General features: G+C 39.1%; 1 protein-coding gene across 1 annotated transcript in view; it reads right to left on the bottom strand.

Annotated features, from left to right (window-relative positions):
* The window catches only part of dmd (dystrophin), a 486,115-nt gene that overhangs the window by 61,557 nt on the left and 410,597 nt on the right, over positions 1 to 13,961 (bottom strand). The window lies entirely within an intron of this gene.

Raw genomic sequence — 13,961 nt, 5'->3', positions numbered from 1 at the left:
AGAAGTTGCAAAATTATCCTTGAAAGTTCAAATACCATCTTTCATCGCAGCACTTGAGGGGGAAAAAAGGGGTATAAGATACATCCTCTGGGGAAAAGGAACATCAGGACCAAATTTCACTCAAATCCTTTAAATGGTTGTTGAGTCATCTCACTAAAAGAGTCAGAAAATAAACTGTTCATTCCAGTATAAATGGTTCATCCTCTTGGGGATATGAACCTCTGCGTAACAGTCCACCCAGCAGTTATCAAATTATCTCAATCAATCCTAAAATATCACCCTAGATAAGAAGTGTTAGAAAATTAACCTTAGTAGGATTCATCCTCTGGGGAAAATGATCACCTGTGCCAAACATTGACCCAATCTCCCCAACAACTGTTGAGTTAACTCAACAAAAGCTAAAATTGAAAACTCATGGTAGCACTAGAAAAGTACCTATAAGATTATCCGAGTAAGTAGGGTTCATCCTCTGGTGAAAATGAACATCTGCAACAAATATTACTAAATTTTTTCTAGTTGTTGTCGAGTCATCTCACCAAAAGCCAAATTTAGAATTCATGGTAGAACTAGAGAGGAAGCTAGGGGATTACTTTAGTAACGTTCCTCTGGAGGTAATGAACATCTGCACCAAATATAAGTTAACCAACTTAACTCAGTCTCCAATGGCTCACAAAGTTAAAATCAACAGTACGAAGGATTCATCCTCTTTGGGGTATGAACATCTGTGTGATATACTGGTAGGAAAAAAACCTAAGGACATTAAATAAAGTGGAATGCATCCTCAGGGAAAATTAATTTTTGGATCAAATTTTATACAATCTCACAAAAAGTAAAATTAAAACATCATGATAGTCAGGTGCAAGATTATTTACGTAAGCAAGTTGAGAAGTAGCAGTACAATTTTTAAAGTGAGGTTCATCCTCTGGGGGGTAATGAGCATCTACACCAAATATTACTCCATCCTATCCAGTGGTTGTTGAGTTGTCCTGCTAAAAGCTTAAATTCAAAACCTGTGGTAGCTCTGGAGTAGCTGCAAGATTTTACAAGTAAGTAAGGTTCATCCACTGAGGGAAATAAACATTTCCACCAAATTTTACTCTCTTCTTTTGAATGGTTGATATTTCTCACTAAAAGCTAAAATAATCACTTTCCTGCTGGCTCCAGAGTTAGAACTATTAAACCATAAAAGTAATAAAGATTCACCCACTTGGGATATGAATATCTGCACCAACTTCCCCCCAGTTGCTGAGTCAACACAAAAACACTACAGTTAAAACTCATGGTACACTAGAGCAGTGCCTATAAGATTATCCAAGTAAGGTTCATCCTCTGGGGATAATGAACATTTGCAACAAATACTCCATTCTTTAAAAAAGTTGTTGAGTTATAGCACTAAAAACTGAATATAAAACTTGTGGTAGCACTAAGAAAAAGCTATAGGATTACTCTAGTAAGGTTCATCCTCTGGGGATGATGAGCATTTGCACTAAGGATGTTCCTAAGCGTCTGTTTCCCTATTCCGCTAAACACTCATTTACATTTCATTTAACCAACTAGTCAAAACAGGAAAAAAACCCTAGAAAACAGTCAAATGCCTCAGGGGGTCATTGTGTCAGCGTGTGTGATGTTAGCCTGATATACTCTTTACAACGTGGCTAGCATTAAAAGCTAGCGCCGCCCGCCTTCGTTCCTCTTTGCAGATTAATATCGTGCTTTGATATTTGGCCTCTTTTCACTTTGGGTGAGTTCTAGTTATGCATGAGTATAGCTTACATTTGAAACTCATGGAACCACAAGTAGCTTTGAGATTTTCAAGTATAAAAGGTTTATCCTCTGGGGGCAATGTACAGTTGCACCAAACTGCAATACAATCCATAAAGTGGTTAGTGAGTTAACCCAATCAATGCCAAAATATCAACCTAATACTGGCAGGAAAACAAACATTTGTCAAATCACTGAGTGGGATGCATCCTCTGAGGAGAATGAAATCTTGCACCAGATTTTACACAATCTACCCAAAAAGCTGAATTTAAAACTCATGGTTGTGTTTGAGAATAAGCTGTAAGACTGTTTTAGTTAGTAGGGTTCATCCTCTGGAGATAATGAACACCTGCACCAAATGTTACTCCATTCTATCAAATAATTGTCTTATTATCTCACTAAAAGCTTGAATTTAAAATTCATGGTAGAAGAAGCTGGGAGGTTATTTAAATGAGCAGGGTTCAACCTCTGGGGGAAATGAATATCTGTACTGAGTGCTTTTCAATTCCATCTAATGGCTGAGTTATATCATATAAAGCTAAACTCATGCTAGCACTAGCGAAGAAGCTGTAAGACTGTTTAAGTAACGGTTCATCCTCTGGGGGAAATGAACATCTGCATCAAATGCTAACAACTCTTAAAGCTTAAACAATCAATTTTACCCTTGGACTACAGAGGAAACTGTTAGATCATTGAAGTAAATAAGATTTACCCTCTGGAGAAACCGGAAAACCGCATCGGATATTACACAATTAAGTTCAACAGTTGTCTGTTATTGCTTCGCGCCACTTTGATAAGTTGGAACCAGCCCAAATTCAACCAATCCAATATATGATTCCTTTAAGCTTTTAGCTGCAATACAGCTAACAACTAAAGCTAAACCTAACTAAATGTCTCAAAGGTCAACCTTTAACCGTTAACATGTCGGTTTAAAGCTGCAATTATGAATTACGTGAGTAGGAGATGAAAATTATTTGTCTATGTCCAAGCAGGAATGCCAAACGCCTATTCATTTAGCTTGATAATTGGCTAATGGGTCTGGCTTTTTGTTGCCTAGAATCTATGACTAAATATGGGCGAACATCCTGCTACTTTTCTGTGAATAGCTCCTGTTCTCTCTGTTCTTCATAAAAAATCTCGATCTGATGTCATTATTTTTTAAGGCCTGTTTTTTCCAGCCAGGAATAAAAGACATCCCTCAGCAGGGTATAATTCAACGTTGAATTGAACTGTAGTCATTCTTTGACAGCGATAACACACACATACACGTGCCTTCACACAATCGCGCAAAACTCCCACACACGTGCCAACACACAATGCTACATATTGCAGTTAACAGGCAGCTGAATGGCTTATTGCGGCAGTGACAGATAGGCGTTTTAAATAATGGATCCGCGCAGAGACACGAGTGTCACTTCTCACTGCAGTCAATTATGGCTCTTGGATGAATGATTAAAGGTGGTTTATGGGCGATGGGGATGTCTTCCTCTGCCTATCACTGAGAGTGAGCCTCGACAGAATGTTTCCTGCACACCAGGCATCTGAATGAGCTCAGACAATGGCCTTCAGGGGTGTAATGTGCATAAGAGAGAAAGCGACCTAAAAAGCACGAAAAGCCATATTCATGAGCTGGGTATGATAGGAAGCTGTTTGTGAAAGAGAACCTGAACGTACCGGCAGAACCTGAGGGTGTGCAGAGAGCGAGGAGATAACTGGAATCATCTGCTTTGTTATATTTCATCACACTGATTGGATTTATAAGTTTAGAAACCTGATAAATGTGTTCTTTTTAGCACCTTCACTTATCTCTGAGATATTTCCTTTGATAATCCTGGTGTCATGCTGCTTCTATCAGACATTTGTTGTTTCTTTCCCACAGGCTTATCGATTCCTACTGATGATAGGATTCTTAAACGCCTAATAAAAAGATACAAAGATGATATTAGTTTTACACAATAATTCTCTATAAAAGGCTCTGTAATCTTCAAAATCTGCTTTACTCTACAGTTTTTTCGGCAAAAGTTTCTCAAAGAGGAGGAAAGAGCACTTCTGCAGTGGTTGATGAATTATCCTTTGGTTTGCCTGTAATGATTTGCATCAGCAGAACTGTAAATGTGGGATCAAGTCAAAATAAACCACAGTAAATTTATGATTCAAGAGAGGGGCTTATTCATGTTTCTATCGGACAAAAACATAACAATTAAGGTTTTTGTCACATCTTAGGACAGAATTTCTTTAAACTCATGGCCATTTAAACATATCTGACTGTCATGGAAGGGGTTAAACCATTTACTTCTATGGAATAAGCAACTAATCTGCAGCTACTTCCATTATCAAACACATTGTAATTACCTAGGCTGTTTATGCTTGTATGCAGATGATGTGCTATTTTTCTTTCTTATATGGATATCACCAGAATAAATGCAGCAACTTATTATGACTTTTATTGTGCTTAATCTGCCATTTTTTCCTCCATTACTTCATGAATAAATTGGTCTGCATTGTCTTAAAGCAGTGATAAATGCCTAAAAGAATTTCAAAGTGATGACTACAAATTGGACAGTTGAAAAAAAAAAGCTGAAAATCTCAATAGGTGAGAGAATAAACTGTAGATGTTTGGAAACTTTGGTTAATTGAAAAGAGATAGAGCTGTGCAGGCCTAACCTCTGCTTTTATAATGAGTAATTCTTGTCCTTTAGAAAGTTATAATACATGAGTTATAAAGAAATTCTTCCCTTGCACAGCATGTCCCATTTAAAAAGAGCTATTCAGACCAAATTTGTTCTTTTAACCAGGCTGTGAACATGTTTATTTCTGCTGTAAAAACTGGTAGTTTACAGTGGGTGTGTATGTGATCCAGGGCTTTTACAGCCAGCCTCTAGTGGACAATGAAGGAACTGCAGGATTTTGTACCAGTGTTAGTTTTAACAGCTATTTTTGATTTTAGTCTTAGTCTTTAGATTTAAATGATCATTCATTTTAATCACATTCAGATCTTTTTAGTTTTAATCGACAAAAAACTTAGAATCATTTAAGTCAATAAAATCCTAGAATATCATGCTAATGTGCTCTACGCAACAAATTTATAACAGTTGTAGATTTTCTATTAGTCATTTTTTCATTTATTTCACTTCTTATTTTAAATTGCAAAAATGCTTTATTGTTTAGTTTTTATTCATTTTAGTTAGTTTTTTTCACTAAAATGAAATAATTGTCAGGGGCAAAGCCCAAAAGGGCAAGAAAAGTAAAGATAATAAAATTTTAAAATGGGCTACTCTTCACTTTTGACTTGATTTATTCAAATTTGAAAATGGAAATCAACTCAAGACCTAAAATAACCATTGTGTGAAGTCATTTTTAATCAAATCAGGCCACTTTACACTCCAAATACTCGGGGACTACATCTAGGGATATTTTGACCCTACTTTTATTTCATTAAAATTAGTTTTTAAAGCACACAGAACAGTTTTGGTTAGTTTTCATCTTTTTGGTAAAGCCTCATTTCTATTTTAATTTCAGTCAACTCCAGTGACTTTTACATTATAGTTTTAGTTTGATAGTTTTAGTTAACTATAATATAGTTTACTATACTATACTATCCACTCTGTAAAACCTTTTTGATATGTTGTGTTGTGACAGATTTACTCATTTATATAGGAGAAACATTATAAAAATTTAATATCTGACGAAACTAAATTACATTTTAATCTCCTTGATGAAGACTAAACTGATTTTTAGTCAGATTTCAGTCATTAAAGATCTATTTCAGCTAGACTTCATCTAGTCTTCCTCAAGGAAAAAAGGTAGCCGACTAACATTTTTATCATCATTTTAGTAGAAATTAAAACAGTTTTGTATGTCGTTTTTCAACACTTGATGTTGCTGCTCAGGACAAAAAGTTGACTAGGTTGCATATAAAAAAAATTACTTAATCAAATGTCTGTTACGCTTCTTTTTTCTTCACTTGGACGGGCGTATATTTAGCATGCAAATACTTAATATTCTTACTGTTGTACTGTGCAGGATTTTCTAATCATAACTACTATGAATGCATGAGACATCAAGCACTTGGGAAAAAACTTAAACAGTAAGAGACTCTGTGTTTTTAAGAGATTAAGTTTCAAAGAATTCCTACTGAAAGAAATTTAACTTTTGCTGGAAAAATAATACATATCTGACACAAATAGTGATACAAAGCACAGTGTTTTATACATAATTTAAACACGTCTGGAGGTGATTTTAATTTTTAACAATTCACGTAGGATTTCAAACTAAGAATTTTCCTGGGTTTTGAAAGCAAAAGCTGTGATTTGAGAACTTTATTTTTTGTTTTCATCTATCATTATTGACCCAAAAAAGACATCACAATGAATAATAAACTCAATCAGCAGCTCTACAAGCATGGAGTAGAGGTGTAGCAGTGGAATTGAGTGTATTAATATGATCGATGGCACATGTAAAAATGAGAAGCCCTGCCCACTATTAACATTATTCAAGGAGAAAACACAGTCCTCATGCTGCAGTGGTTCACCTCTCAACAAAGAGTCAACTGAACCCAAATGGAACAAATTCATTCCTTGCACATTTTACTTTGTGACCTTTGCCGCGTGTTTTGTTTCCACTGCCTCTCCTCGCTGTTCTAATCAATGTGAAATTGCATGAAAGGAGAGGGGAAAATCTTTTGATACCTTTGACTTCAGAAGGTTGAAATAGCGAGTAAACATAAAGTGATTTTAGATTACACTTTGAGAAAAAGCTCCCACATGGAATTTAGAGCTTGTACATCAAATAAAATCAGCATCTTTCTGTAAAATAATTCAGTTTTTATCTCCTAAGAATGGCGCCCCAGGCTTTTTGAGGTGTAGAAAATGACTTAAGATAAGAAATCCTACTAATAACTGATTACCAGTGCACACAGAAGCTACTTTCATAAATGAAAAATGGGATTAATTTTCCCGCAGTAGTGCTGGATCTGGCTGGATGTCTGAAGGAGAGAAAACAGAAGCAGCTTTTCTCTTGTTCTGTGGTGGCGGACGTTCATGTTTTACATTTTGCAGGATTTCGCAGAGCTAATTATTCCCCAGAGGACCGAGAAAGACATGTTTTTAGTCAGCTACTGGCCAAAATGTGTTCTAAAGAACAGTCCCATTTGCAGACAGCCAAATGATCATTTGTTCTCACATGCTGACACAGAAGTATCACAATGTCTTTATAATGGTGCAATTATCTAGAGCCAGCTCCACTCAAACAAGACCCTGAAGAGAGAAAGTCTGCAGCTTGGAGGTGGGAAACTTTCTTCTATTGCCATCTCTGAATGCAGAAATTCAGCCGCAGATTAATGCTAGTGAATACAAAGACAGCACACACAAGCCGTAAGAGTCATGCCTGAGCATGTCACCACCTCTATGCAGAAAAACACACACTTGTGTGTGGCTGTGCAAGTTAAAGGGTTTATCCATCAGCTGTATTTAATCACTGCACACACACCTGCATCATACTGGTGCCAAAAATCTGCACCAGCAAGCCTGCATCCTCTGCTCTCATTTCACCAACTCCTGAAGAGCACACAAACACACAGAGCCATGAAGTATCAATGCAGGATAAGCATGAGATCTACAGCACAGATTCACACCTAAAACGGGCATTTTGCACTCCAAATGAGGCCTGGAGTAATTCCCCTGCTGAAAATAGACCAACGCAGCGCATCAAAATCGCCGTTCACGCTGCACACCTCCGCGCAAAATAACACAGCGATCCAGACACGGGCTGCTCGGCTGGCACTGAGGTGATTGTGTTTGCACCTCCGTGTGCGACGAGAGACTGTGAAGGAATGCAACACAGTGATACAGTGCTGATCTGCTCCGTGGGGCTCTTTTCTCGTGCAAAAAAAAAAAAAAAAAAAAAAAAAAAAAAAGAAGCTCAGCCAGCCCACCACACATCCACACAAAAACACGCATACATTAACACCAATCCCCGTCGGGCCAAATTCAAACAGGAAACACCGTGCTACAGTTTTTATTCCTACATGACTGTAATTAAGCGTTGACACTGTGGGGAACAGCACGGTTCGGGGACAGCGGCTTGGAGAGCCTCGCTGGCCGCACACCGCGCCTGCTTCCCCGGCAACGTCCACAACTAACATCCGCTGTGAGGAAAAAGGCTGCTGGGCTTAATGGCTACTCCGGTTTCAGGATTTTTCGTGGACAAACAACGTCCCCTTCTCATTGTCATGCTCTTAGAACTAAATCCAATTCAATGCAGAAATGCGAGGTAAAATTACCATCATTATCCTGTAAAAATGAGCCACAAAACGTACCATGCTAGGTGACATTCATTCGGAATTCAAGTTAACATCGCACCAAAAGGAAAAACATGTCTTTACTTCTGTTTGGTTAAGATTTGAATACACGTTTTCCCAGTTTTAAGACATGCATGAGCCTCTATCTGCGCATTTTCTGCACTAAGTGTGAAAAATGTGGTTTTCTGCTGAGCATAGAGGATCTCTGCTCCAGCTTTCCCCCTCTCCGCTTTGCCATGAAGCCCCACAGCCGCTGTGTGAACAGGTTTACTGCATTACGACCAGCACAATTACCATCACCATTATTTGTCAGGACCGTAAACCGTCCCCAGCCCCAGCACTCACTTCCGAAGCTGCTCCCGCATCGCCGGCTTGATCAGAGCGCTCCGCCGTCCGCTGGAAATGAATCGATTCCCGTGCAGAACCGAAGCGATATCCCGACCCCCTCCGCGGTCCGACCGAGCGTCCTCTACCACCGGAGAGAGGAGTCCGAGATTACCGTGAGCAGCCTACGTGTGTGTGTGCGTAAGTGTGTGTCGGTGTGTGTTCCTCTGCAAGCGGCAGCGGTGGGTTTGCAGAGGCTGACTGGTCAGGGAGAGACACGAGGATCAATTTAACGGGGGTACTTAAAGAAATCAACTTCCGCTCGACGTTTCAAAATAAAAGCAGGGTTCATAAAAACTGGAAATTATGGGGTGAAGGTATGCCGAAACTAACGGACGACTTTTTCGCCCCTTCTTTTCCCAGATTTTTATCCTGCCAGCTCCATAGTAAAATTTCTTTGTGAAGTCAGCAGTGAATATGGGAGTCAAGCTGGCTTATGCATGTGGCCAATGTGCAGCTACTTTAACATAGAGACTGCAAAGGAATGCAGCCCTGTGATTGGTCCGCTGGGTAGCATTGGGTGACTGCCAGCCTCTTGAGTAATCTACAGGCATACGGGGCTCAACAGTGTGGTCACAGAAGTAAAAATCCCCTTGATTGTCTCCATAGCAGATTCAATTATTTTCCTGCTATCTAAGTGTGATATACGCTCCTCTAGAAAGGTGGTTCTCAACCTGGGGGTCAGGACCCCCTTAGGGGTCGCAAGACACTGCCAGTTGGTCACCAGATGCCTCCCAAAAAACAAAGAATATTTTGAAATGATTTCAAATTGCACATTTCACCCATTTTTTCTAACAATATATACATGATTAAAGCAAAATGTAAAATAAAACCAAAGTCATTTGGTGAGATCTATACTGAAATCATAGTAATGTCTAAAGACTTAAAATTTGAGTCCACACAACGATTCTTGAATTTGCATGGCTGTTCTTCAACCATCCTCAGGTACACTGGGGGTCCCTGGTCTCTTGCACATTTGAAGAAAAACAGTTTAATTCCTGATCTCAGCCAAAAATAGTACAAAATCCACAATCCCTTAGTGTCACACCAACGTCTCTGATTCTGAATAAACACAAGATGCTTGTGCCCTGATCCATTACTGTTTGTCTCCACAAGTCAACTGTGCAGTCTGATAGGATAATTCTTAAAGTCTGAGCAACTGTCTTAAACAAGGAACAAAATTAATCACAATGGATTGTGGGACATGCAGTTTCTTTGGCCTTGCAGAGAAATATGTACAGAGTCTTGTACCTTGGCCTTTTCCCCTACTTTGCAATGCCATTTTGCACCAAATTAAATGTTTCATAGTCATGAGTATTCAGGTTGCTGACTTGCTTGGTTTGTACATTAAAGGTGTTGATGTAAGGATAAGTGATAATACTTGTGATCTAAAGCACTTTAAGTGCCACTTCTGTGCTATTTAATGCAGTCAAAAATGTACGTTATCTTTTTTATAACTGATCTTTGATAAACGTCTGTCTGATCTTGGCAGCAGAGGACTGGGCGCTGTCCCAGAGTCTACATGTCTCCTGCATGTAAACTAGAGCTGCTGGAATATGGCAAAAAGTATGATCATGATTATTTGACACAGTTACTATATGGTTTTGCATCTGCATCTGTGTATAAATTTCTAATATTAAGGCTGAACGTAAGAAATATGTATACAAGGTCCTACAACAGTCAGAGAAGGAGGCAAAGAGAGAGATAGAGAGATCATGAATAAACATGCCCCGTAACCTAACGTCTGAAAGTGGCATTTGTGATTTATGACTGAGGAAAGTCTGACAGGGACCTGAAGAAAGGCTCGTACAACTTTAAAAAGTGACTTCAATGATGAAGTAACTGCCTCAGAAACACATTAGAAATAAAAGCATTGTTTAATAACAGAGGTAGTGTTGTTAAAGGCAAAGGTTTGGTCTTAATTACCTTGTTTTAATGATTGTGGGAAGATAAAATCCTAATAGAAACTCAATTCATAGCTCTCACTAATGTAAACTCTCATAGGCTACAGGTAATGCTGCTGCCATCACAGATACACCACGATGATGTTCCAGGCAGACATTTAATTAGTCAAGGTCAATGTTGCGTATCTTGATGCTCTTTTGTTAATGATTGTGGGAAGATAAAAACATGACTGAAACTCGATTTATTGCCCAGCACTTATGTTAAGTCTCAAAAGTTCAGGTAATGCTGCTGCTATCACAGATACACCGGCATGATGCTCCAGGCAGATATTCAATTACTCAAGGCCAATATTGCATATCTTGTTTCAATGATCTTGGGAAGCTAAAATCATAATTCAAACTTGATTTATCTGCCAGCACTTTAGTTGAGTCTTACAGGCAATAGGTAATGCTGCTGCCATCACAGATACACTGGCATGATGCTCCAGGCAGACATTTAATTACTTAAGGCCAATGCTGTATATTTCCTGTTATTGGTAGCATCTTCTCATTTATACAAGTTAAATGCCTCTTCAGAAACCAGTGGGTACCATGACCGAGACCATGTTTAAATTTTCATACTTTCTGTGAAATAAACATGTTTTACTGCTTGATGCTGCTGACTAAAATTTTTAAAAAAGAGTTGTTTTTTTTTTATGATTCTAAGCTCCCGCCTTCCTGTGGTGGAATTTACCTGAAAATGTTCAAGCTTAAATGATCAAAACTACATAATTAGCGCTTTTATTTTGAAATCAACCCCATATTTCTTGTCTAGTCCTGCCTCCTTTCAGGAAACTTGACAGTGCTAAGCGAGACGAGGCGGAGCTCAGGCTCCCTGCCTCCCTTCCCCCCATCCCGCTGTTTCTGAAAGCAAAGGAGCCTCGACACCATCCGAGGAGGTTTTTCACCTCCCTGACGAGAGAGAGGGAGAGAGAGAGAGAGCAAGAGAGAGAGAGAGAGAGATGAGGTCTTTTGCTTTTCAAGACACAGTCGTTCTCATTCAAGGCCATGGAGAGAGAGAAACAGAGCGAGGGATAGAGAGGAAGAAAGACAGGAAAATGGGGAGAGACAAAAAGGCACAGGGGGTGGAGAGGGAAAGAAAAAGGTGCTTATTGCTTTTACAAGGCTCACAGGAGAGACAGGAAGAAAGAGAGAGAGGGGAGGAAGGGGAGGAGGGGGGCGTCTCTTTGCTTTGGGAATCAGTGTTCAAGGCTTGAGAAATGTAGGCTATGTTGCACCAGCAAAGACAACAGGACAGCCTGTAATTTATAGGCAAGTCTCAACTGTTATTTTATCCCTCCACAACAGTTTGCCTTTATACCTCACTTTGAGCTCTCAGACGTCTTTCTGTGGCCACTTGTGTAGGTGGTTATAGATTGAAACTCAGGGGGTAGCAATCAAACACAGCCTCGCTGTAATGAGGATGTGTTGATAGGGGGAGACAAGGTGGATGTTGCAGGTTTGAGGAAATCATCTCCTCAAGCACACAAGTGATGGTGCATGAGAAGCAGTTGGTGGACCATATGTTGTCGCACTGTGCCCTGAATGTGTTTGAGAGTGTTTGTATGCATGAGACGCAGCGTGGGTGTGTTATTAAGTGTGTCCACTGGGTGTATAGTATGTTTGCACAGTCCCTGCTGCAGTGTGTGAAGCCTGCAAAGTGTGTGCATGGAAAAAATCTGGCCAAAAGTATGCAGACACCCAACGGAAACAATGCAAAATCTCTTTTGCTCCTTCATTCCAATGAAGATAATGATAATACGTCAAACAGCAGTCTGCTTTGAACTTTGCGTGGCCACATTATTGTAACTAAAATGAATGGGAACTCTAATGGTAAGCTGCTCAACATACAGGAGTGGCAAGTATCAGTCATGCTCTTGTAATGGAAGAAGTGTGCAGTTATTTTGTATGCAGGGCTGCAACACCTGCCTTCAATAAAGCATGTGGACTCTCAAGAGGGAAATATAAAAAAGAAAGGGCTAAATCAAAGCTTCAGAGGATGTTGTGTTGAATTTTTGTCCTGCCATACCTGATGATACCCTCCTCATAAAAATGCATATCATATACATCCTTTGAGCATCCTCTTAGCCTTGTAATGATGATCAACATTTATTTCTGGGATAACACTAGCATCATTAGCATAAGTCAAAAATGTAATCAAACAGTCTTTGTCACCAAGGTTATAGTGGCTTGTTTTCAATTTTAGTAGGGTTTGAATTACTTTTTAATTTGATATAGTTGTTTATTTTGTCTGGTTTTACTCTTTAAAACTGCAAGGTTGAAGTACGTTTTTGATCGTTTTGAGTTTTTTTTGATAATTCAGTACTTTCTCCTGACTTTCACCACTGCTGCCATGATGCAAGACAAGGACAAATTGGGAACATAGATGTCTGAAGTCACGTTTGACCATCTGCTGGAGTTAAAAAGCCACTAATACGAAGCTTTAAGATTGAGTTATGTTCTATATTCCTTCACTCTACATGTAATGACTGATACATAATTAGTTTTAGTAGTTTTTTGTCTGTCTGTGTTGATTTGCACACCACACTGTTGCTCCAATTGTCCCGTAAACCTCACAGAAGACTTCTTCTGCATTCTGGTTTGAAACTGGTGCCATGAAAAAAAAACATAAATATTTACAGATTTTCAGCAAATTCCCAAAAAAGTTGCACCGAGTCATCCTGCAAGAATTTCCCCTGTATCCATTTCTCTCTTTTCCCTGTTCTACTTTCAGTCAACAGCCGGCTTTCATGCCACCGCCCCTCCCCTTTTACTGTTCTAATTGTGTACAGATTTAATAAAATCCTTAAATGTTGTACCAAGTCATCATTCAAGGACCTTCCCTGTATAACACATCCACTTTTTTTTTCTCTCTGTTTTTTCATGTTCAGGTAGCTTTCCAAGGTATATACAGAAAATCTAAAACTAAATATAATACGTTGCAGAACCTTTTTCAAGACCCTCTTTACACATTTTAAAATTCACATGTTCAATTTCTAAACAATTACATTATCAGCACACTCATGGATATGTTTTGTGCTGATAGACAAAAATGTGACAAAGAAAATGCACGTAGTACTTTTTATCATAATAAGCAATTAAGGCTTTTTTTGGAGAAGTTTTAAACTAGACTATGAGGAAAAACCCTTCTACCATAAGGTAGGTGAAAAAAGAAGGTCTTACAATTTTTACTTAAGCTGCATAAATGTAACTTGGCACAACAGATGGATTTGTTTCACACATCTATCTGGAAAACCACTAATACACAGCATTTGGGAAAGGGCAGAGCCTTTGGAAAAAAAGTCTTTGAGGGTGATTGGATAAACGTTCTGTCTGTCACATCTTTACGGGCCAATCAGAGCAACAAAACAAGTGACGTAGCAGCAACCGAGCTGTGCCCCTACCGAAGGAGTAAACTCCACGAACCATGATAACCGTAGACATGTCCCCAAGTTCTGATGGAACTGGCACTTTGGCAGCATCCATGCTAAGCTCTTCCGCCACAGTTACACCAGCCTCTTGCTGCTGCTTGCTTACATCACGACTCCACTGCACCTGAAAGTACTGCCCCTTGT

The sequence above is a fragment of the Cheilinus undulatus genome, linkage group 24, assembly GCF_018320785.1.
Source record: "Cheilinus undulatus linkage group 24, ASM1832078v1, whole genome shotgun sequence".
NCBI classification, from domain to species: domain Eukaryota; kingdom Metazoa; phylum Chordata; class Actinopteri; order Labriformes; family Labridae; genus Cheilinus; species Cheilinus undulatus.
The sequence above is the reverse complement of the archived record's forward strand: the minus strand, read 5'-3'. Positions and strand labels throughout refer to the sequence as shown.